Source organism: Podarcis bocagei (genome assembly GCF_964188305.1).
Source record: "Podarcis bocagei genome assembly, chromosome: 5".
In the NCBI taxonomy this organism is placed as follows: Eukaryota; Metazoa; Chordata; class Lepidosauria; order Squamata; family Lacertidae; genus Podarcis; species Podarcis bocagei.
In genome coordinates, this window is record NC_138129.1 from 41071412 (window position 1) to 41096874 (window position 25463).

At 41.0% G+C, this 25463-nt stretch overlaps 3 long non-coding RNA genes across 7 annotated transcripts in view; 1 reads left to right on the top strand and 2 right to left on the bottom strand.

The window, feature by feature from the left end:
- LOC308586702 overlaps positions 1–15095 on the top strand; it is a 30878-nt gene extending 15783 nt beyond the window's left edge. For all 4 annotated transcript variants that reach the window (XR_014008022.1, XR_014008023.1, XR_014008024.1 and 1 more), the window contains exons 5-7: positions 9426–10959; positions 12199–12304; positions 13974–15095. This is a non-coding gene — a long non-coding RNA (uncharacterized lncRNA). The remainder of the gene's footprint in view (positions 1–9425; positions 10960–12198; positions 12305–13973) is intronic.
- On the bottom strand, positions 9459–23222 carry LOC308586700. Of its 2 annotated transcripts, XR_014008020.1 has the most exons (5): positions 23079–23222; positions 20731–20826; positions 15362–15523; positions 13271–13355; positions 9459–9596 (listed from the first exon to the last, which is right to left on the bottom strand). It is a non-coding gene; the product is annotated as an uncharacterized lncRNA (long non-coding RNA). The 2 variants fall into 2 exon arrangements; XR_014008019.1 differs by lacking the exon at positions 20731–20826.
- LOC308586699 lies at positions 17113–20719 on the bottom strand. Its single transcript, XR_014008018.1, has 2 exons — positions 19575–20719; positions 17113–19403 (listed from the first exon to the last, which is right to left on the bottom strand). It is a non-coding gene; the product is annotated as an uncharacterized lncRNA (long non-coding RNA).
- Positions 23223–25463: the final 2241 nt, after the last annotated feature.

The window sequence follows — 25463 nt, forward strand, 5'->3', positions numbered from 1 at the left end:
GCATGAGTTTGTCAGTTGAGAATGTTTGGTTCTCAAATAGGCTTTGATTTAATTTTTCTAGCTTGCCAAGTTGTTCTAAACATCGTGGGGGTGGGGCACAATTGAACATTTAGAATGTGTTCTTTTTTAGTGTCCTGTTGTTACCACCTATCCCACCTGGTATACAAGGTCAGCTGAGTCTACGCTTAGTTCATTCTTAAACAAAATGAGTTGACTTATCTTTATGTCTTTTAGCATATTTAACTGGGAAGAAATCTTACTATATTAGGTATAGGCCTGTCTAGGATTGTGCTGCATGTAACAGTTCTTACGCTTATTTTCCTCTGATGTAAGATACATTTAATATAATTGATAGATGACTAAACCTCTTTGAAGGGTTGTGTGTGTTAATGCTACTATACAGTGTACACTTATTTGGGATGTAATTCCCATAGAACCTGGTGAGACTTCTGCATACGATTGTGCTGCTAAAAAACATTGTTGCAGCTTAAAAAATGTCAAGCTTAAATTTCAAACTAAAATGAGGGCAACGGGAAGTCTTTTATGTCTCAGTTGCTCTTTCTTTTGGCATGTTGCATCTCTTTTCAGCCTACATTTCAGCTTGGCGTTATTTAGCTTGTGCACTGAACTGATCCAGTGAACCTGGAGATCAGGAGAGGACTTGGGTCTTTGAAATTTCAGTGGCGCCTTGTGCAAGGCCAAAATTCAGTGCATGCCCCCCCTCACCTCCTGTTCTGCTCAATTCACTGCATCATAGTTGTGACAACCTGCAGTGCCCCCTGGGCTCGGTGCTCAGTGCAACAGAACCAAAATCCGCCTCTGTGGAGATGTTATTGGGTCAGCCTGCTGTATTTAGTTGCAGAGATGGAATAGGCAGTGGGAGTTTGTTTAGTGCAAGAAGGTTAAGCATATGAACAGAATGGGTTTCTTGGGCTTTGATTCTGAAAAGGGCTAAAACAGGCTCATCTATGAGAAGTTCAGGAGTATTTCTAATCTTACCATCTCCTAGTTATACCTGTCTGATATCAGACGTTGTGCCTTAGATTAGGTTGAAATGTAAGTGGAAAATTGTACAGTAAAAGAAGGGAAAGCAGGAGAGGCGTTTCAATGCCAACTCCAACGGCAACTCTGAGGGAAAGTTTCTTTACTTTGTGAGCTTCTTTGGCAGCATTCACATAGGTATTTTTTTTTTCTGTTGTGTGAAAGCTCAAATATAATGTGGAAATTAACAATTACGGAAACGTCAGGAAAACAGAATAGAACTACCATGTGAATACAGCCTTTGTCTGCATCAGTAGCTGATTTGAACAATAACAGTGCAGCATTCATTCGAGCCCATAAGTGTTGCAAAAACAGAGATGTATGAAGTTTATAAAGAGCTCTCTGATTAGGAGCTGAGTATCATAAGAGACATTGATTTTGGGTAAAAATTACTTACCAGCAAACTGTTGAATAAATAGTTGTGACCTCCTTTTAAATAGTGCAAGCAGCTTGTCTCTGAGCAGAAGTGGAAGCAGACTTGTACATTGTGTTACAGGTCAAGACTTCCATTCTCATTCACTGCGAATCTTGTTCCATTGGTTCTAATTTGCTTCCATTTACTTTGAGAGCTTTATGTTCTGGATGTTGCTGTTAATTATTTTACATTGCTTCATCTTATAAAAATACACTTAAAATTAAAGTAGTACCGTATTAGCCCAAATATAAGCTGCACCTTTAAAACTGGAGGAGGGAAAAGAAAAAATACCCGAATATAAGCCGCTCCCTTCCTCGCTGCTCCTGGCTGCATACTGGGGGGGGGGCTGCGTTTCTGGCAGCCTTTCCCCTTCCTCGCTCTCTCCCTTCCTGGCCTTGGGGGAGAGGACGGGGGACTACATGTGGGGCAGGCACTGCTTTGCCACGCTCCTGTTGCTGTTTGCCCCACGTTCCTGAATGCATACTGTAAGGTCGCGAATATAAGCCGCACTTTAACTTTTCATGGTCAGAATTTAGGGGGAAGTGAGGATTATATTCAGGCCAATACGGTATTTTTGGAAGACTAGTGAGAAGGCTGCAAAAATCTACTGTATGAATAAATTATACAAGTACAGTACGAATGCATCTTATGGTCAGTTCCAAGCGTTCTGTGTATACACGAAAATTGCATATACTGAAGCTCTTGGAGCCACCCCACAGCTAGTGGGTGTTTTGGAGAAAGAGAAATTCCTTCATACTCTCAGAGCCTGCACATCAAGCAGGCCTTGCCCGCTCAAGCAAGGGAGAGCTTAAAAGCTCTTTTCATTCCAGGTAACCATAGCAGACCTAGCACGAAAAGAGCTTTTTTAGGCTATCTGCTTTGCTTGAGGCCTGCTCAGTATGCTGGTTCTGGGATGCTCGCACGAAATTTTGCAGCAGCTTGCACGGCCTTGCATGATAGATGTGTACAGACAAAAGAGGAAGAAAAACTAGAGAAACTGCTAAAAGACAGAGGGCTCTTTTAATCTTTGAAAGATGGAGGCTCTGGCCAGTTAAACTTTCCATAATAATATTTGCATTTTAAATATCTAAACAGAAAGCAAATTATCACTTAGTAGTTGGTAAGTTCAATGTGAAAATTGTATTATAATTACAGCTGCAACATTTAATTGCTTGATTAATGGGTTACTCAATTTTTAAAATTTATTATAAATGAAATGGCTAGAAATATATGGAATGTCCATATTAAAATTACTGACTTTAGATTGCTCTGTCGAATGCACTTGGTTAATTACCATATCTAAAATCTATTTGTAGTCCTGATTCATATCCATAAGAATATAATCACAATCCACTCATTCACTAGCCTGTTGTTCATAACTTGTGTTCAAATCTTAGCTTTTAAAAAAATAAGTATAATTAGTATTGGGGGTGGAGAATCAGATCCCATAAACTATATTAGAAAGCCAGATTGTAGTAATCTGGGTGGAAATGTTTATAGATACTGTTGTCTATATGGGGTTACAGGTCAGATCAATATGATTTCTCTGCCCAGAGTAAAATGAGAAACTGTCACCTCTTACTTTCATATCTGACTATTATAGGAATTAATGGGATGGGAGCAGAGAGTAAACCCTATAGAATGTACCTTAGCCAGAATGGTTACATAGCTGGATGCATATTACCTGCCCAGCAGGCCATAGGAAGCTTCTGATGGAGCCAAGACTTGAATCAGGAGTTGCTAAATCTTATATATGGCCTGTGACATTTCCCGTAATAATCCTGGATTCTCATCATACATAGTGCAACCAAAATGCCATCTCTGCCAATTCTCTTTGAGCAATAAAGGCTGGTGGGGGAATCTGGCACTGGGCCATCATGTCCCTAAAATATATCACTGAGGTACTAAGAATGACACACACATCATCAAAAATATTATTTGTCTTGCCATTGATACTACATAGGAATAATTCAAACATCACTGTCCCATAAAGAGACTATAACTTTTTAATCAGCCCAAGTAATCTATCAAGGTGGCGAATAGGACTTACATGGATGACAATGTTTTTTGCATTTGTTCATGGCCTGTGGATCAAGGGAAGACAGGGGTGAAGCTTGTTGATACTTTTATTTATTTATTTAAAGAAATATATAGTCTGCTCACATTATAATATTATCAGATCAGTGTACGGAAAAACAGAATGTAAGGTATGCATCAAAACTAATATTTAAAATGTTCAACGCTATAGGATGAACAATAATTTAAAATTTCATTCTGAAAGGGAGTAGGTAAATCTAAGTGTCTTAAGGCTTGTTTCTATATTGTGCTAAATGGCTACCCCAGCAGGATTTTCACTTGCACAAAGAGACTTCTTCACTCCCACATAACCCCTCGCCCTCCCACGTTTGCTCCAGAATGGATTTGTGGAGCGTGCTGGGAGAGTGGGCAAGTCCTGTTGCACAAGCAGAAATGCTTGTGTTGATGGGATGGTTACTTAGCACTACATTGGCTGCAAGCCTTAAGCATGCATCTGAAAGACTGGATTGCTGGAGCATTCCTTATCTCTTAATTGTATATATTCCACATTAAAGGGACCACATACTGAAAATTGTACGAACTCTTGGGACTACCAGGTCGTCTTTTGCAGGGAATGTTGTGGCTGGGCCGGAGCAGAAGAGAGGTGGTATTTTAAGAAGCCTGGTTCCAAGTTGTTTAGAGTTTTGTAAACTAGAAACAACACCTGGAACCCAGCCCAGTAGCATATAGGTAGCTAGTGCCATTGCTTCAACTAATCTATCGTAGAAGCTTTGAAGAAACCCAGCAGATGTTTTGCTGAGGATGTTTGGGGAATTGTTGAGTTTTCCCTTGCACTAATAGTAGCCAGTTTTCCAAAGAATCACCACAAGGAGACAATCCTTTAGACTGCTTGGGCAGTCTAATAATGTTGTGGTAAAGTAGCCAGAATTGGCTGGAGTTTCTTGCTAATCTGGTTTCTGAAGTTAGGCTGTCATGTGAGATTATTAGTACATCTATTTCAAACAATGTGTGTAGCTGTGCTGCAGAATAGGTATCTTAAATCGTAGACAAATGGATGGATGGGTTGAATAGCAGGATAGTATGAATGAGTGGGAGAATCCTAGAGCTCTTCAGTGAGAAATTTCAGGCATGCCTTAAAGCTAGGAGGAGGAGCTGGAAGAGCTGATACCTCATTCCCATACTGTATTTCTATAGCACATTGTTGGAGTGACTGCTTATTTCAGCTCCTATTGTACATTCTTGCTAATGATTAGAAGATAGGGATGTAGCCTGACAGCTGTGCCACAGGAAAGATGAAAGAGCAAAGGAGAGAGTGAGGGTAGGAAGTGTGGTAGAAGTTGTGACATAAAGCTCAGGTAAATAGAGCATGGATTAGACAATGACCAGTCAGAAGAATAGAAAATTGGGCTTAGGTGCTTAATTACAGACAGAGCTTAATGGAATCAGAACAGAGAATTAGGATGTGTTCACATTACTGCCTTAGAGCACAGAAGTGTTATTTTTCACTGTGTTTCACAGCTCTTCCCCCACCCCCCCCCACCCCTGGCTCAACCGTTCATATCACCTTAAGGGTTCACATGGTTGTGAAGCTGGTTTGAGAAACAAAGCATCAAACATTAGCATCCTACAACAAAGTATAGGATATATATGTTATGGATGATGTGGTGTGAACATGCGTTAAAAACCCAACACTAGAAATGCAGTGAGTGTTCAGTAAATGGGTGTGTGAATACAGCCTCAATTTCAAAAGATGACAAGTGGTACCAGCAAGAAAACATTGGATTGTAGCCTCACTTTCTAGTGCAGCTGCCCCTGTAAAGGTTTTCACCAACCAGCCATTCCATCTCCCAGGATTCTGTAAGCTAAAGCAACTGGTGCCACACCCATTTCATACTTTCCAACTCTCACTCTACACTCCATGGCTAGTGAGCATATTCAGTCCTTATTGACGGGGGCGGTGGGAGCTTGCCCGATTACATTTTTCAACAGGGTTGGTTGGGGGGGATTCTGCAAAGCGCAGGGTATTCCCAATTATGAGAATACCTTCATCTTGTTTTTAGTGACTATGGTTCTATCGGCATTTGCCACTTGAATTGTTAGGCAGAATGATGTCACATCCAGGAACACCCATTTCACATATTATCATGGTCTGTGTCCTTGCACTGTGTCCTTAACGCAGTGTGTACATGACTGTCTCCAACACAACTGAGATTATGGTTTTCTAGACCTCAAAATTAATACATTGCCAACATGTTACTTTGCTCAAATGGCTGCATGTGGAATAGCATCATGGAACCATTTGTTTGTTCTCACAGCACAGAGTAGAATCTTACTCTGGTGCCTCATTGGCTTGCGTGGAATGATTATCTTGCCTTTCCGGCATGCTTGACTACCTCTTGTTTGATTTAGGAAGAATAGCTAGTGAAACAATAGAATATCTCTTCTCAGCACTGGCTGATCAGAATTTGGCAGGCTTTCCTGAAGGAAACAAAATGGATTCGTGTTGATTCAGGTTCCTTTCAATAATACATCTAGCAATCTGAAAATGTATAATCATCTAACTTCTTAATAGCCAATGGTTCCTTTTTGTTGGAACTGAGTGAACTTTTAAAAAGAATCTCCATATGCAGCCATATAACATTTTACTCTTTATAGAAGGGTGATCCAATGCTCTGCTGGCCTGCAAGGTGTTTTTTGGCAGCCCCTGGCAAGGCGGGGAACAGGAAGCGACTCCTGGGGCAGGAGCGGCTCTAAGAAGGAGGTATGAGGGCTCTGACAGGGTCTTTGAGTCCTTGTGTCTTCTTCCCAAAACCTAGCTGGTGCTTTCCCAGCTGTGGAAAGGAGGTGGAAGGGCTCTAAGATCCTGTCAGAGCACTCATGTCACCTCCTCAAAGCTGGGCAAGTGGTTACTGGGCTTTGAAAAGGTTGTCCTTCAGCTTGGTGCCCAGTGCAAGCAAACTGGTCACACTGCCTTAAATCCAGTGCTGCCCCCGCCCCTCAGTGCCAGGAAGGAGGAAATGAAGGGCTAGGCGAGGGCTGTCCCTGAAGCGGCAGAGACCTGGAAATGGTGGTGCTGCTGGTGGTGGTGAGTTGGGGGAACTCCTCATTGTGTCTGGAGCTCATGGGCCAAGGGCCTGGCTGGGGAAGAAGGGATCAGTGGGGTGGGGAGGAGCAGTGGAAGTTTGGGGCAATCGGGGTGGGTAGATCTCTGCTGTGTGGAGTGTGAACAATTAATTGTAAGGCTTCCACAATCCTTCTATAGGTACAGTAATACCTCCACAAAGGTATTTACTAGCATCCATTCTGGCAAATGTCCACAGCAAACCCAGAAGTACCAGAACGGGTTACTTCCGGGTTTGCTGCTCACACATGCGCAGAAGCGCTAAATTGCGCTATGCACAGAAGTGCAAACCACTCTGCGCGCGTACGCAGACATGGCGCTTTGCCCTGCGTCCTTTTTGGCTAGCGGCCGGGGCTCTGGAACGGATCCCAGCCACAAAACGAGGTACAACTGTATATTTTCTTTGCCATTTATTATCAATTTGTGCTGCCTGCCTCTAGTTGGAATCACTGTTGGAGAGTGTAAGAGAGAAAACAGATGGGGGTAAATAATATTAGGGCAAAGAGGAAAAAATTATGCGTGCTTCTCTGTTGTTGTTGTTGTTGTTGTTTAGTTCTCTGCAATGAGAGCAATAGTAGTGCAGCCTCTGCAGCAAGAAAACGATAAAAGATCACTCTTCTTCATTTCTGTGCCCTTGAATAAGGTGATTTTTGTGGCTCCCCACCCCCTACCCTTTCATTTAGACTGAGATTAGGAAGACCAACTATGCATATGTCCCAGGGTGTGGTCTGAAGGCACGTGAGGCCACCACTTTGCTGAAACAGAGCAGATCTGGGCACATCTGGTACCTGGATGGGAAAGCTCCTGGGAACTGTATGCGTGCCACTTTGGGATCCATGATGTAAAAACGGTGGGATTTAAAATTTAAGAAAATGCGAGTGAGTGATACCTTCATTCTAGTTCTGCTAGTTTCCATTTATGTTGTATTAAAAAGATCTCTAAGGAAACAAGTTTTCCCATTGAATTCAATGGAACTGAAAACATAGATTTGGATATGTACAATAGTTTATGACGGTGGTACACAAGAAGTATCTCTCTAGCAAATATCACCCATCAGTAAAATCAAAAGGGTCCTACTGTGGGATTCCCGAGCTTCAGAGACACACAGTTTTGTCCTTAAGCTGCATTGCTCCCTGTTGTCATATTAGCAAATCCTCTGTAATCTGCTCCTGGACCACCATTTCAGGAATGCTAGGTTAACTCTGAAACATCTAACACATTTTAGCCAATCATTATGAAACATTTTGTTGAGAAAGAAAAAGGGTTCCAGTTGTTGAGTCACCAGTAAACTATGTACCTGTTGAGTATGAAATGTTATTTAGCTCTAGGCAAAGGTAAAATAGCCCAGTGCTAATTATCTTGCTGTGAACAGGAAAGAATGTGAGCTGACCTACAGGTAGAAGCCTGTGAATAACATCCTATGGCATGTTTAGTACATTATAGCTGGAAGAACAGCAGTGAAGGGGTTGAATAAGCCTATTCTCTTGGACGTAGCAAACAATAACTTCATTTATGGACAGGAGGAGACTTAAGAGCCATCTTGGTCAACTGACTGATGCAATTAGTAGACAAAAACTATATAGATCACTTATTGTTAGCTATTGGGTGCTTCTTTTCCTCAGTGGAATGATGCCTGAGGGTAAGTTTATTTCAGTCTTGTTCTTTTTTTTTAATGCTAGAATCCCTATGGTCCACCAACACATTTTAAATCTATGATGCATCTTCAGTAGTCCTTAACAGTCAATGCATAACTAATGTGTATTAAGAGATCTTTAATGGGCATTCTTGCTTAAGAATGTGTCTTGCTGAATCAGCTTAAGAAGCACCTGCTCCAGGAAACAGGCTGGTATCACAGCTCCCAGCAGCTGCTAAGTGATCCACTGGAGAAGAAACAGCAGTGTCTCTAGATTGTATTCATTTGTGCCTATTTCCTAGTTGGTCTACAAATATTTACATTTTGGTTACCGATTTTATATTATAAACAGTGTGTAGTTATTTTTGAACATTTTTAATATAGACAACTTGCATGAGGGTTAGGTTCCAGGGACTGTGCAAAATTGCTTATAGCCAGAACAACCCCACAACTGAACGTGTGCAACCATCAGTGTTTTCCTTCTAGAAAAAAAAGATGCCAGTATGGTGGACCCTTGAGTACCCCAGAAAAAAAGCACTGGTGACCATTCCTACCTTTCCGGAGCTGGCACACTGAGCGGATCTTGCCCCCCATGAAGGCAGAGAGCTTTTAAGCCCAGAGGCCTGGTGAGACTTTTCCAGAGCCTGGGAAGCAAGGCAGAGAGCTTAAAGTTTTCTGCAGTGGGAGCTTTCAAGCTCTCTGCCTTGCATGGGAGTGTTTAATTTGTGCGATTGTATGCTGCCAAGCTGCCAAACATGTAAAGCTATAATTGCACAAGTTAAATGTGTGCAGGTTGCAAGTCAACTGTACTTTCTGTCAGGTGTTTGTACACAACTTAGGGTGCAATTTGTAGAAACAGAGTATAAAATTAAAAGCAAAATATCCATTCGTGGGGGAGGGACATATGGCATGCTTATCTCCCTACACTACAGCAGCCAAACTCAGGAGAGGTGAAGGGAAGAGCACAGGAAGTAACTGCATCATTCACCCCTCCCATGTGGTTTTCCTGTGACTGGTCTTCCCAGAACTGTATGGAAAGCAGCCAAAGGAAAGCTGTAACCATTCTAGATAACTTAAGAACCAACCAGCCACTTGATGGGTTTGGGTGCTCTTACCAGTACTATGTTAATTATAAACAACCTCTTCATTTATTATTCTGTGTTTTCCACACTTGCCAGAGAGTAGTTTCCTCTAGGAGTGCTGCACTGGAAGTCCTCAGGAGGAAAATGTGAATGCTTATGATAAGCTTTCGCTTCATTTCTTTTTCCAATGCCTTATTACGGCATTTCAGCCACAAACACAAGAATAGAGCACAGAGTCCTTGTGTTTCATAATCTCTCCAGCTGGTCCTATTTCAATTAAAGAGGAAAAACGAGGTACTACATAGCTGTTACAAAACATCTTACGTGGCAGCATGATAATTTGCATATGTGGTAGGAGTCCAGGAAGGCACCATCGCCTGGTTCATGTTGACATTTTACTTGTCCTTAAAAGGACTTTGTGGAGGGTGGGGGAAAGAGTGAAAGAGCTGGCAGCTTGCTATGAGTATTAAAAAGAAAGAACAAACGCTATTTGCTAATAACTGTAGTTTGCAAGGTGAAATTAAAACATTGCTTCATGGAAATTGTTTGGTTCTTTAAAAATGCCATCTGTCTGAAGATTGGTGGTTTTAAATATAGCCTCCAAGCACCTTTTATACAACCTCCAGTGCTGATAAGGAGCTTGATAAAAGCTTTTATCTATGCCAAAGGGAGATGTTTCATGCTAACAAGTTTAAAGCCATGTAATCTCTACTGTCCTTAACACCCTAGTAGGAAAAGGGCACTTGTCTTGAGATTTGTATAATATCCAATAATTTGCCTTCCTCCTCCTGTTTTTACTTTGAAAACCTGCCATATAGAGTATTTCATCTTTTGTCATGCTATTAAAAGAGAAGTTGGCTCTTTTTAGTTTGTCTGAGTTTACTAATCACCAGAGCATCCAGATTATTGTTCACTAGGCTTGGCTTCTTTATATTTTAAAGTAACCTCTATACCAGGCTTCCTCAACCTCGACCCTCCAGATGTTTTTGGCCTATAACTCCGATGATCCCTGGCTAGCAGGACCAGTGGTCAGGGATGATGGGAATTGTAGTCTCAAAACAGCTGGAGGGCTGAGGTTGAGGAAGCCTGCTCTATACTGTCTCTCATGAATGTTCAGTCTGAGATATCCCATATTATCTCTAGGTAGTTAAAATACTGTTTTTAAGTTCCATATATGACTGCTGCAGGAAAAAATGTTGTTGCACTAGTGTTTCCTGCAGTAGCAACAGGTAATATAGATGTCATACACTTGTGTACACACATCCTTAAATTTTCATGTACATGATCTGGGAAATCTGATAGGATAGGGTTCTCAAATGCATACATATAGCTGTTTAAAGATTTGTCTCTGTGGCAGACAATTCTTTGTTTGGGTTATGTTGATCTGAAAAGTGCAATTTATAATTTATACTGAGTGTTATCAAAAACTCATAATAGGCATTATTCTTCCTTACTCCATAGGTTGGCTATACCTTGCTGTTACAGCTCGAGTGGAAAGTTGTCACGTATCTTTGCTGAATAAATCTAAGGACGAGAAATGTTTCAGATTCCATTAGTTTTGCTCCTCAAGTTTCAAGTAGCTGAAATACCAATGCTTGTACTGATACAAGGATGGCTACCTTCATTGTTAGTAAGTATAAAACTGCAGATCACACACAATGTCATCCACAAACAATTGAAACAGGGTGGCTCAGCCCTACTCCTGGAATTGCCCATTTTAGGGCCATTTGCAGGACTCTGCTGGCAGAGATAATGCTAATGAGCCTTCTGCTTACATGTGGCAGTGGAAGGAGGAGGGGGTCGGCAGTGGTAGAGTGACACTTGTGGCAGCTGACAGTAAGGTGGTTCAACTGATAGAAGCAAGCGTAGAAATGCCTCTACTCAATCCAGCCCCGCCCCCCAGCTTGGAGTAAGTGAGGGTTGGACTGCAGCCTAACTTGTGGCCTCCTGATATTGCTACACTGCAACTCCCATCATCCCTAGCCTGAAAGGCCAATGGTCATGTGTGATGGGAGTTGTAGTCCAACATCAGTTGGACAAATCAGTTCCCCCAATTCCAAATTAACAATAGTATGTTTGCAGCCATGCGAGGATAAGCAGTTTGTAGATTGCAGCCTAAATAAATTTAATTTAACTAAAATGACAGGGTAGATAACAGAAATAGCGTATTTTTTGCTCCATAAGACGCACCTGACCATAAGATGCACCTAGTTTTTAGAGGGGGAATGCAATAAAAAAATTATTTAAAGGGAGCGCTGAGCAGAGCCTGTATGCATCCCAGGCTCTGCTCAGCTCTCCCTTTCACGAGCCGCGAGGAGAGTGTGTGTGGCACTTGCAGGCTTTTCCCCAAGGAGGGAGAAGGGCAGCCTGTCACTGACGGGCTGCCTTTCTCCCTCTTCAGGGAAAAGCCCCCAAGAGCCACACACATGCTCTATGCGACTCTTTAAAGGGGGCGCGGCTCTTGGGGGCTTTTCTGGGTGCAAAGCTCTGTCCCTTCCCCCACCTCCCACAAAAGCCAGGAATAGCCCTGCGAAGCCTCTGCAGGGCACGGGGATGAAGGCTCCCCCATGCCCTGCGGAGGCTTCACGCGGCTAAGCCAGAAGCTAGAACAGCTGTGCAGCGCTCCCTCTAGCTGTTCTGGCTTTGGGATAGCTGCGCAGCCTGAATTCACTCCATAAGACGCACACATATTTCCCCTTACTTTTTAGGAGGGAAAAAGTGCGTCTTATAGAGCGAAAAATACGGTACTCCATTAGAATGTGGAGAGTGGAAGGTGCTTCATCAGATGAAAAAGTAGGAGGAGCTGGTTACAAAACATTAAAATTCTTCACAACTTTTTAAGTTTTACTGTGTGTATTACTGTCACTAGGTGCCCTACAAAAATTGACGTATGAGCCTGTGGTCAATTTATAAGAGACCATCAAGAAATTGATACAATCAAGAACAACAATGGGATCAACAGAAAGTTAACACTGGTAACAATGCCGAAATCTCTTTTTCAAATCGCCACAGTTCAGAAGGGTCCCTTCATAATTCTGCATTGATTGAATGAAGTTAGCAACTTAAGTGATTTATCTGATACTCACCTAAAGTACTCCATGTGAATAAGCTGTAACCTGACATTCAAAGGGGAAATCTAAATATGTCTGTGTGCACAAAAGATACGGAAGAATGGCTATGCCTGACTTGTATGCAAAAAGCACAAAAGATGAGCTACATGCAGTGGCTGTGGCACCAGTCCCGGCAGCTCAGCTAGCCAAAATTTTATTGCGCCATGTCACTGCTGCTTCTAACAAGCCAGGCAGAACCACCCCTGGCTCCCCCACTGAATCCTTCTGCTCAGCCACAGGAAAGCATACCAAGTTGATTGCATGAGAAATAAATCACATGTCAGCTCTCCATTTGATAATCAGCACTTTCACTTTGTTGCTGGTCCTATCTATAAGTAAGATGCATTTAGCCAAGCAAACTACTCCATGCCAAGGCTAGGTGAACTTAGACAGACTAGCAAAGGGAAGGCAATATCACCACCATTTTCTAATGGTGTACTTTCCTGAGAAATACTGTTTGATGTGTTTACCCTCAAACCAGCTTCAGTCCAAAGGGAGAAGTTATGCCACGTTTGCTTTGTAGTTAAGGTGAGGTGTGTTTATTGGAGACAACCAATGGGGCAGTTGAAGGAGTGGCAAAGCAAATAGGTAACACAACTTGAAATGCAGTGAGGAAATGACCTTGCTGTGTTTTAAGCTGCTAATGTGTAAGTAGCCCAAGTATCCTGCAGCCAAGCATAGTGAATGTTTGATGATGAAGCCTGCCTCATCTCAAATCCAGAACTAGCTACATCTAATTTTAATGCATCCATCATGGTAAAACCAGCCGTCTGTACTACAGAAGCTGGATCCAATGGGGTGATGCAGATGCTGGACAAAATAAGCCCATACCTGTAGAGTAGGAAGGTCAGGCCACTTCCCTCTGTGCTGATTGCACTTCAGCAAAAACTCCTATATAAAGCTGCTGCCATGGCACCTGCAAGAAAAAAGTGTCAGTATAAAAATTAATGACTTGCTCTTTAAATGCAGATGCTTTGCAGCCCAATAAGGAAGTATTATAGTTAAGTATTGAACCGGTCTGTTTTCCAAAAGAAAAGAGGTTGCTAGGGACCCACTTTGGTTTTAGATTTAAAAGGTAAAGGGACCCCTGACCATTAGGTCCAGTCGTGACCGACTCTGGGGTTGTGGCGGTCATCTTGCTTTATTGGCCGAGGGAGCCGACGTTTGTCCGCAGACAGCTTCCGGGTCATGTGGCCAGCATGACTAAGCCGCTTCTGGCGAACCAGAACAGTGCACAGAAACACCCACCTAGCAGTTCGAAAGCACGTCAAAGTGCAAGTAGATAAATAGGTATTGCTCTGGCAGGAAGGTAAACCGTTTTAGATTTGGATTGCAGCTAAATAGCTACTCACTGCCTGGGTAACAGGACTTCCACACTGGATGTCTTAGTCCCCTTATCTGGAAGAGATTTTATTGCAGCAAGACTGATTTTTGCTAGCTTTCAATCAAAACAAAATGCACAAAGGAAAAGCAACTGTAAATATAACTCTGTTATTCAATAATTATTATCATTTTTTACTAACTTCTAATGCAGGAACAGAACAAGCCAATTGTGGATGGTGAATGAACATTTCTGGCATTTGCAGCAGAGAGATAAAATGAATAAAATAAATAGTGCGTGAGAAATGAAATTCAAGAAGAAAAGTAATATTTCAATAGACTGAGAAGGAATACATAGAGATGAGAGGTGTCTAAGATCATGGAGACACATAAACATAAATAAAGGAAACTTAATTTTGTAAAGAAGAGAGAGACTATGCAAGCAAAGGAGAAAGACGGTCCAAATGAGAGGAAAGAAGAAGTAACCTGAAGAACTCAAGAGAGTCATTAATGGCTGGACCAAAGAAATTGGGAAACCAAATAAAATCCCAGTAATCATAAATAAACTAAATACATTTTTAGGGATTCAGCATAGTTGTAAATATTGTTAAGGAAGTATTGTTTCATTTTTACTATTATTATGCAGTGCAGTCAGTATACATAGCATTTTAAAGAGTAACAACAAGAAAGGATCCTGGCTCAGGGACTTACAACGTAAAATTAAACAGTAGGAGCAACAGGAAAAATAGTGACGTCAAGAAAGAACAGAAACGATAAAAGTGAATGAGTGAAGAGATTACTAAAGCAAGGCATGACCTACAGGATCAACTCCACAAGATCCAGGAATAAGAATGGGGGGAGGGGTTAGTGTAAGATGCTGTGGATTTACATGCAGGGCAGTTACTGTAAAATGAGGACAGAAAGCAAACTAAAAAATGATCATAAGTTAGATTTTACATAAGAATGAACAACGTCAGGCAGCTTTGAAAGGAATTTAAGAGAAATAGAAAGATGGGATCCACACATTATTTTTTAAAACAGAAGAAATGATAGCTGCTTAAGGACCAATCCAAAAGATTAAAACGATGGTTTAAGAGGAATAAACAGGAGGAGATATATTTATTTTATGTATTTATAGGCTGCCTTTTAGAATTGCCTCTTGAGGCATCCCAACATGTTAAAAACAATCTATGATGTTGAAAGAAACCAAGGCAGGAGAGGGTGAAGAGGGTGGGTTGTGAATTCAGGAGAACTGAGAACACAAAGTAGGTTGAAAATAAGTAGAAGAAACAAAAGAAGAAATAAAGTGGTGACAAAACACAACAGTAATGAACAATGAATCCTTGAAGTTTCATCAACAAACTATATACTAGTGTGTGGTTGGGTGCTGGTGGCTCACTCCAGGAGAGAGCAAGAGGGCCAAAGGACTGCTGCCAGACACGCTGGTGCAAAACAAAAATATTGGGGGTCCACCAACCTTTATGGCAGGTGCCAGGAAGGTTCAGGCTCTAAACATCTGTATTAATTGGAGCATACAATGAAGATTACAAAAACTGCGGGAGAACAGCAGTTTAGCAAGAAATAAAGACAAAGGGTGGATACCTGTTCCCTCATTGGTTTCTCTGGGTGCCCTGGTTTCTATCCTTCACAAGCTGTTCTTTCCCAGGGTCAAAGGATAAAGGGAGAGCCCCAAGGGACAGCATGTTCTCAGGCCCTCGATGCTCTCTGCAAGTCTTGTACCTGGTTCTCTCAAGTCTCCGGACCCTGTAAAATGAGAACAGAATATGATAAGGCCGTTAATGGGGGAGGAAAGCCTCAACCCTTTCTGCTTGAAGCTGCATCATTTCTTGCCTCTTGGGCTTCAGTGGCTAGCACTATGTTATAAGAGGAGGAGGCAGGACAGTCACACCCAACAAAACTGGCTTCCTGAAGTAGCATGGCAAGATGTAAGAATTTCCGCCCTGACCGGCAGAGTAATTTCCCACTTTTGGAGTAATTAAGAACATTTGTATCAAGAAGATACAGAGAATGGTGAAGAGAAGAATAAGCAAAATAATCAATATGAGAATTAAAAGGTCCAAGAATAAGAGAGGGGAAGGAATTAGCTATGAGCCAAAGAACAAGAGTAATGCAGAGAATAGAATATGGAAAGATATGAGTACCACAAACTTTGAAATTCATAAAGAAATGAGAAGCGGGGGGAGGGAGAGAGAATATGAAACTGGTAAGGGGGAAAAAAAGGAGCTACAAGCACCACCATGCTCTGTAACATGAAATGAGTGGGAAAAGGGCAAGCAAATTAACTAAAGAGTGGTAGAAGTAACTAAAATGAAGAGTTACCTGTCTCAGTAAGGGCAAACAATGACAGAAACTAGGATTAAAACTGTGAAAAATAATTGTTTCATTTACTGCTGAATGGCAGTTAAAGCCAAAAAATGCCAGCGAGTGTCATTGGACAGAAATAGTATTAGGAAATGAGACTGAGCAGGGACTAAGATTAGGTAAAATATCACCAGCAAAAAAAAGTAAGAAGAACACCCCTCATAAAAAAACTGCAAAAAATAAGTATCAGTAGATATGACAAAGGGTATAACCAGTGAAAGGATCACAAGACATTTGGTACAGTAGGGGAAGAGGGTGGAGGAAATCAAGTGTTCCAAAAACGGGGGAATTACTTGGGATTTTCCTTGCCTCTCCTCAACAGGGGTAGTAATGAGGACTTAATTGTGATGTAGCTTACTTGCTCCATTGACTTCAGTGGGTTGTACGTGATTAGCTAAAATGGCCAGACTGTTAAGTTAATAAGATAAGGTTTAATGCAAGTAAGAAACATAGCCATCCATTAACATTAAACTATGTAAAATAACAGATCTTCTTTTCTTACTATATAAATAGGTAAAGAAGAAAATGAAAACTTTAATGGATAAAATGTTTTGGGGTATCTTTTTCTTGCTTTCAAAAGCTAGCATATTTACCTTATAAAATATTCTGGATTCTTCAGGTTTTATGCATAATAGAATGTTGGCATACATTTATGTTCATATTTTCAGCATTTGTTTTATTACAATGAAAGTAGTGCACATGCTAAACCAAAAAATAGGCATTTCCTTCTAGGAAACTTGAAGAGCAACTTTCTTTATAGTGCTTGGATTCTGAAGATGGTACCAGCACAAGGGTGTGTCTTCCTCTGGAAGCTGGTTTCACATGGTGGCTTAGATTTTCCCATCTTTGTATCTAGCACCATTTGAAATCAGTGTTCTAGGAGCAAGAATTACAGCACTGGATCCAGAGAAGAACAGGAAACAAGAGCACAGTAGTCACCAGATTTAATTTGGTAACATTCACATGTCTTTCTCTGTGTAAGTAAGAGATCATGTTTAAAGATGTAGCTTGTTATGCCTAGAGTACAAGAAAATGCATTGTAGTACAGAATGGATGCCATTCTACTCCTTGCATGCAGCAGTGAAAGCTGCAAATGGAGAGCCCACAGCACTTAGTGAGACATGCAAAGAAATTGGGCTTGGGGGAAGCAGTCTATGGTGGAACTTCCTATGAAGGGGGTTGGGATCCAGAGACACCTGGTCAACCCTTTTCCACCCCATCAAAAGCAGTACATCTATGCAGAGCTTTCCACAGGTGTACTGGGGACTCTTCTGGGGGTATATGTGCTGCCTTGCTGGTGGAGCAGCAGTTATGAACACTCTGAAGAACCCTCGGCTAACTTCTGGCTAGCTGTCAGATTGCAGGATTACAGTTATACACCATACAATATGGCTAACTTTTTGCCATTTCTCTGTTGAATCTACATTGGTCCGTGCTATTCAGGACCACTGCCACTTCTCTAATCTAGAAAGGATTCTGTTAATTTACATTATTTTATTTGCATTAATTTCACCACCTTTCATTTTCCTGCCATAGTTATTTGAATTCCATCAGCTTTCACACTAAAAACACTGTTGCATGCAACTTCAATGGTTATTCCATAAAAATATAAAAGTGAGGAAATTTTGAATATAACATCCTTCTTTTTGCTTCAAATTAGTGCATGCTTAAGTACCAATAGTAATGTGGGAATTTTATATTTTACTTTTGGCTATTTGAATGTTGATGGTGATAAGTCTCATAATTAGGAACAGAACATTTATTGAGCAGTAGTACTATAACCATATTTTTTAGGCCAGCTTCTTCCAAACTCTTTCAAAGTAAATACCTAGTATTGCATTGACTAATACGACCATTGTTGAACGTTTCATAGGCTATGATCTGAACAACTTGCAAGTACTCTTAACAGCCAATATGGAACTGGAAAAAACATCTCTTACACAGGCTGACCGATTTCTCTTGGTGTTCAGAGTCTTAGTTTTTGTCTAGCACCATTTGAAATCGGTTATGATGTAGGGGGGAAAGCAACTGCAATGCATATGCAGAGTGTGGTTTAAAGATGCTCTCAGCTGAAAAAGCTCTATGAAGAGATGCCTTTGAAACAATGATATGGCTATTGGTTTTGTGTGTATTGTGTGGGCAGATATTGCAGTAACTATCTGTAAGTTCCATTGCAATAGATATCTGTGGGCTTCACTGTCTTAAATCCTCTAGCTGGAGTAGCTGGAGATGATAGCACTGTTATTCTGGCTGTAAACTTCAAAGTGTTCTGCTAATCCAGCCCTATTAGTAGAACTGTAAAAAAATGTTAATACGCAAACATTGGGGCTAGATTATTCCTTGAGGCTTATTATTATTTCCACTTTGTTTTGACTACCTCGTTTCATGCACCCCCTCCCTTCAATATCATTTCCATTATTATATGCATAATAAATATATATTTAATGCTGGACAAGCCAGTTTCACTCACAGATTGGATAGACTTTGAAGAAAATGGCTTGAGGCAGGTAATACCATATTGGCCCGCATATATGCCACACGCTTCCTAGCTGGTTGGCCTGACATGCTCCCCCCCCCCCAAGCAGCTGGGGAGCGTGTGCCACCAACCAACTGGGAGGTGGGCACGCCGCTCCCCCCACTGCCAAACGTATAGGGAGTGTGCACTGTCAGCTACCTGGGAGGTGGGCGAGCCACTCCCCCCACCCCTACCGCCAAGCAACTAGGCAGCGTATGGTAAAAAGTTGCGAATATAAGCCACACTTTTAACTGCTCAGGGTCTGAAATTGGAAAAACGTGTGGCTTATATTCAGGCCAATACAGTACATGATGGTGGACTAGACATGTCACTGACCATTCCTCTGCATCAAATGAGAGAAGCACTGTAGTTGGTTTGTACCAGAAACAACTATGCTGCAACTGCAAGAGAATTTAAAAAAAAAAAATGACAAACAAATACTTGGGGGGGGGGGAGACAACATGGGAATACAAAAGTTTTGAATGAATGTTGTCCAAATTCTTAGCAGTAAAAAATAGTATGGAAATGTCCTGTGCAAAACCAAAATAGCACCAGTATTTTGAATCATGTACTACTGCTGACAGGCAGCAGACACAAAGTTAAGGCTGCTCACTCAGCCAAATCATTTTTTATATTCCATTTGGTAATATTTATAAGGAACAGAATTGAAAATAAAACAACTATAATGCCCTAAAGAGGCCTATCAAACCTCCACTTTGTGGAATGTCAGTTACCGTATTTTTCGCTCTATAACACGCACCCGACCATAACACGCACGTAGTTTTTAGGGGAGGAAAATCCGTAGGCATGCCACCCGTAGGCATTTCCTCCATAACACGCACAGACATTTCCCCTTAATTTCTAGGAGGAAAAAAGTGAGTGTTATGGTGCAAAAAATACGGTAACCTTTTTATTTACCCAGGCTTTTCCTGTTTAACTTTACTGCTGTATTTTTAACTCTTCTTTTTGTTACACTTTCGTTGAGTTGTTGGTTTTTACTGAAAATTGCCCTATGTTATAATAGAAAACATTTACAAACAAAGTATTTGTTTGCTTACTTTAATCTGCTGCAGACAGAGGCTTAATGTCACCTCAATGTTCCCATTGCTCAAAGTTCCCACAGCACTCCCCCCACCCAGCTACGTCATAGAAAAAAATAAGCTTGTGTTGTCCTGTCCAGAGCTGGACTTGTGGTTGGTTTGTCTCTAAACAAATCATGAGCAATAAGCTAAGAACAAACCCTGGTAACTGTTTGGAGCTAAACAAACGCAATGCAGACCCTGCCTCATCTGCTGTACGACAGGAGCATGGGGACTTTGGAGTAGCATGTACCAGCACTCTGCAGCTTTACATTAAACCATACTCTTTTTAACTATGGTTTAAAATGTAATGTGCAGACTGAGCCAGAGAGACCTTTCTACAAGAAATACATTTGGTCTGATGTAATATGGTAAGTTTTGAGGTGTTTTAAAATAGAAAAAAACTTAAGAGGTTTCTTCCTCTCTCTTTTCACAACAATGAAGCAGTATATACATGTTGTTAAGCAAATAAAAATAATTTGTAAATTCTGCTATGTGCAGAAAATGCAAAATGAAATCAGCAGAAATGTTTAAACCTGTGATATAAACTAACACTATATGGAACTGCTGTTTTACTTTTGTAAAAATGTGTGCTTTGTATGTAGTTTACAAATCATTCAGTTTTGCAACACCATCCATTCCCCAAACTCCATTTTATTTTTCTTTGTATTTTTTTCTGGAATGTAAAATCACATTGAGAATGATGGTGCCTATTAAAGTAAATGAATTCTATTGCAAAATAATACAAAACTGAATTTGTTGTCTCATTCCAATCTGTGTGCACATTTCCTAAGTTTCTAAGGAGATGCAAACAAAAATACACTTCCTTTTTTCTTTTTTGCAATAGCTGCTGGGGGGAGGGATACAATTTTAATCTGAAAAACAGATTAGTGCTATCAGAACTGAATCCAAGGCCCACTTTCCCAAAAATGCTATTTGTGTTTTCAGAGGCTTTCACATTCAAGTGTTAACAATTTATTGAACTTTGCACACACCTGTGGTTCTGCAGCCTTCTTTGGTATCGTCCTCAGTTCATTATTAAATAGGATGAGAAACCTGATAACAGCACCTCTCCAGTCAGAACTGTTAACCTGAAATGTAGTCTTTGGGGAAATGAATTCTAGAATTTTGTTGGAATATGCAGTATTTTCACTAAAATTTGTTTATAACTAGCCATGACAACAGGCAAACAGCTTTTCCAGCTTTTTTCTAGTTATGCAGCATGATGTACTTTAAAAACTGGTTCTCAGTCTCAGCATGTATCTCTGAGTTGCAATGGCAGGTGTTCTACTAGGTGGAAATTGGGAACCAGACAAAAAAGGGGGGGGGTGTTGGTCCAAGCTGTTCTTCCTACTCTACCTAACAAAAGTCAGGCAAATTTGAAGGTGTGGTTAGTGGATTATTTCCATGATTTCAGAATAGTGTTGAACTGCTCTTGTCTATTTCTAATCTAAGATCTCAACACTCTTGGGGTGTCTAAGAAAATCTAAGAAACTCATGATCACAAGAACTCGCATTTCATAGAAGAAAAATAAGATGCTTAGAACTCCCCCCCCCTTTAAAAAAAGGCTAAACACATACAGTCTTGGGGAAAAGAAAGCACCCCCTCTTTGGATTCTGTGGTTTTACATAATGGCATATTAACAATCAGCTCCTTAGCAGGTTCTTAAACTTAGGTAAATACAACCTCAGATGAACAACCTGACATATTACACCATGTCATGATTTATTTAACAGAAATAAAGCTGTTCCCATGACTCTACACTACCCTTGCAACAGAGGAAAACCCCAGTAAATTTCCCCCCTAAAAAGAGCTTACTCCCTTCATCTAAACAACAAAAAGCATGTATATTAGTAACTTCATTTTATTTTTAAATTTAATTGGATGCTGGGGGCATGGGGAGTTGGTTTAACAGGTGTTACACTGGGATCCCAGCTATCATTTGAAGAGCAAGATGTGGTCTTGAAGCCAAATAAGATCTGAATGATGAACTGCTGTTCCTTGCTGCTGAATGGCTCTTTTGGTTGGTATCTGCATGGCTCCACCTGACTTGATTTTAGGCCTGAAATCCAAGCCCTCTTTCCCCAATTCAAGGCTGCTATTACTATTACTATTACTATTACTATTACTATTACTACTACTACTACTACTACCACCACCACCACCACCAGATGTACTACCCACCATTCATCAGAAGGTCAGCACAGGTTACAACAAATTAAAAACAGCTGAAGCAGATTATAATCACAAGAACAGGAAGGGCCTGAAAACACACAATGTCAAAGGCCAGAAATCTAGTGAGGAAGCCAGACCCACCAGGGGTGTGGAATTCCACAACTTGGAGGCTGCCACAAAGAATGCCCTCTCCCAGGCCACCACCCCTGAACTTTTGAGAGTGATCTGTGTTCTCTCAAATCTCATATTCAAAGCACTCTGGCTAGATTTTGAGGGGCCTAGATCAGTACAGTACAGCCAAGGGCTGTTGACACAATTCAACTTCACTTAAATTTGCACAGCAATTCTGCCTCACACTATTTAACGCAAAATGGTAAATGGAAGCAACAGCTGCAAGGAGGTGGGATGAAAACATACCAAAATGCATGAGATATTGCATATTACTGCACTTGGCATACTACATACTTGTGTTTACCCTGCAAACAGATGTGCAGAGGAAACTTTGGATTTTCTTCTTGGGTTTTTGTTGTTGTTGTTTGTTTTTGGTGTTTTAATAGAATTCTTGCTGTTAGAAGGTAAGAGTTGGAATACTGAAAGCTGCTGAAAAGCAGAAACTGAGAAACCCAGAACTATTTTCTTGCAGTGATTTAGCAGAGGCATTTTCCACCCTCTCTTCGAAACAAGCAAAGACAGTTCATACGAAAAGGTCTTAATGTGAGAAAAATCTGCAAATGCTTCCTTCAGTAGATTTTGTGGCTGAGTGTGTTTCACAACAACCCTGCCATGTAGGTGGCAAGTACTGTTATTCCTAACTAGCAAAAGGGGGTCAGAGAGACCAGTTCTACTCAAAGGGAGACCCACTCAAATTAATTTAGAAGGTGACCCACAATAATCTTATTGTTTAAAATTCCTACTGCAGGAATATATGCTTTCAGCTGCTTCGTATTTTAGTTGAAAGGCACCTTGAGTCCCGCCAGGGAAAAATGCGAGAAATAAATAACTAAATAAATAAATCTACTACTACTACTACTACTACTACTAACGGCAGCCATGTACTGCAATCTAGCATTATTGTCCTTACAATGCAGGGAGATCTGTGATGCAATCCAGTGTTTCACAACCAGCATGGGGCGGGGAGAGGATGACAGAAAATGGCTTGCAACAGACCTGTAACCGGCAGAATGCAGGAACCCTTCAGTCCAGCCACTCGAAGCTCTCATCCCAAGGAAAGGCGAGAAGAACCTGACGACGCCCCGCCGCTCCTCCTGGCGGCAGCTGAGGGACGCAGAGACGGGAAACGTCAGCACGGTCCGCCACAGAGATAATAAATACAGAGTGGACTTCATTGCGTTGATAAGGCATTTCCGGGTTCACGCGGAGCCGTGATTTTTAAACTTCAGAATCCAAGATTCTACTGTGACAATGGCAGGGCAATAAAATAGACCCAACAGATGCAAGAGGAGGGGAACAGGCCAGAGATTTAATTTTCTTCCATTTGCATTCCAGATGGAGTTTACTGCACTGAATAGACAAGCAATAGTGTTATTTAAAACAGATTTTTCACATCAGCATTGGTTTACTACTGAGCTCAGATATAAACATAAGTTAGACATCAAAATAATCGCACTTCAACTCTCCCATCCCGACCCGACCCTTCTTACTGCACCTCCGCAAACAAAGCAATTTGTGTTTTCTGCTTCTTTTACTACTGTTCTTTCCTCCAAATTTCTTCCTCCAATAACTTTTGAAAGGGTGATCAAGGCTTGGATTAGCTGAGAGCCCCCCCACCCCCCCCCCCAGAATAAAAGAACACCTAAAACCTGCAAGCGAGAAACATGCACACATAGTTTTTCCTTTGTGTTTTCAGCAATTCACCAATGGGGTAGGGGATGGAGGCCACAGTGGTTCTACTTACTAGGGTTGTCGATCTGCTAAAACCATGTTTAAAGATGCGAGATGCATTTTCATGATGAGAATCTAATACACACTGACTGGGCTTTCAAAATGCTTTTGATAAAGTTCCTTATCGAAGACGAGAGTACACCAAAAAACAGAAGTAAAATTAAAAAGGTACTCATGCATAGAGATCTGTCTGTTCACTGGAAAGGCTCCAAAGCCCAACTAGACCTACAAAGGAAGGCCACCTGTTGCCCATATCCCCCAAACATCACTGACAGATGTAAATCGTTAGAATTAGCCAACATATTCAAATTCAAATGGTAGCAATAGACCCTGCTTCACTATTATACATGCCATATGCATGTTGCTGTTTCACTTTGGAAGCCTTTTTAGCTGAAGCGTAGGTAAAAATGCTTACTACTAATACTAATAATTAAAATTTGCAGTCAAATATTGATATAGCTGGAAAGGCACATCTTTCGTAGAAATAGATGAAAGTGGGATAGTTCAATTTGTAGAACATGAGACTCTTAATCTCAGGGTCTGGGTTGGAGCTTCACAATGGGCAAAAAGATTCCTGCATCACAGGGGGTTGGACTAGATGACCCTTGAGGACCCAACTTTCCAATTCTAAGATTCTATGATTCATCTAAGCTTGATCTCTATGGGTTGGAGATTAAAATGATGTGTTATGGATAGTAGCTTTCACTGCATGTAGCTGACCACTAGATAGCAGCAAATACCAGTAATTATCCAGAAGCCTTTATTTTGGCTTCTGGGGAGTCTTTTTGAATGCAATCTTTCTTTCGTTTATTTTTCCAACTCTACTGGGTGTTCAGTAGACAGGGTTTTATCCTTCATTGCCTTCCGATTCCAATAATTACCCTTCCTTCTGATAAGTAGCTACCCTGATCTAATAATTCTTCCTTCCCACATATCTACAAGTTTATTTTCCTTATAGCTTCAAATCCTTGCCCACCAACATGTTTGTACATGTGCTATTACTCTCCAAAATTTAAATTGACTACACATGGTAATCTCTGGGTATAATGGGTCCCTGCCATGTGTAGGGTTGTGTAAAGAAAGTTTTGATTTTAGCCTTGTGTCAGTGTTTCGGTGGACCAGTGACTGCACCTTATAGAGACCAAATTGCAAACATGCACTGGATTATGGAGAAAGCTAGAGAGTTCCAGAAAGACATCTACTTCTGCTTCATTGACTATGCAAAAGCCTTTGACTGTGTCAACCACAGCAAACTATGGCAAGTTCTTAAAGAAATGGGAGTGCCTGATCACCTCATCTGTCTCCTGAGAAATCTCTATGTGGGACAAGAAGCTACAGTTAGAACTGGATATGGAACAACTAATTGGTTCAAAATTGGGAAAGGAGTACAAGGCTGTATATTGTCTCCCTGCTTATTTAACTTATATGCAGAATTCATCATGCGAAAGGCTGGGCTCGATGAATCCCTAGCCGGAATTAAGATTGCCGGAAGAAATATCAACAACCTCAGATATGCAGATGACACAACCTTGATGGCAGAAAGTGAGGAGGAATTAAAGAACCTTTTAATGAGGGTGAAAGAGGAGAGCGCAAAATATGGTCTGATGCTCAGCATCAAAAAAACGAAGATCATGGCCACTGGTCCCATCA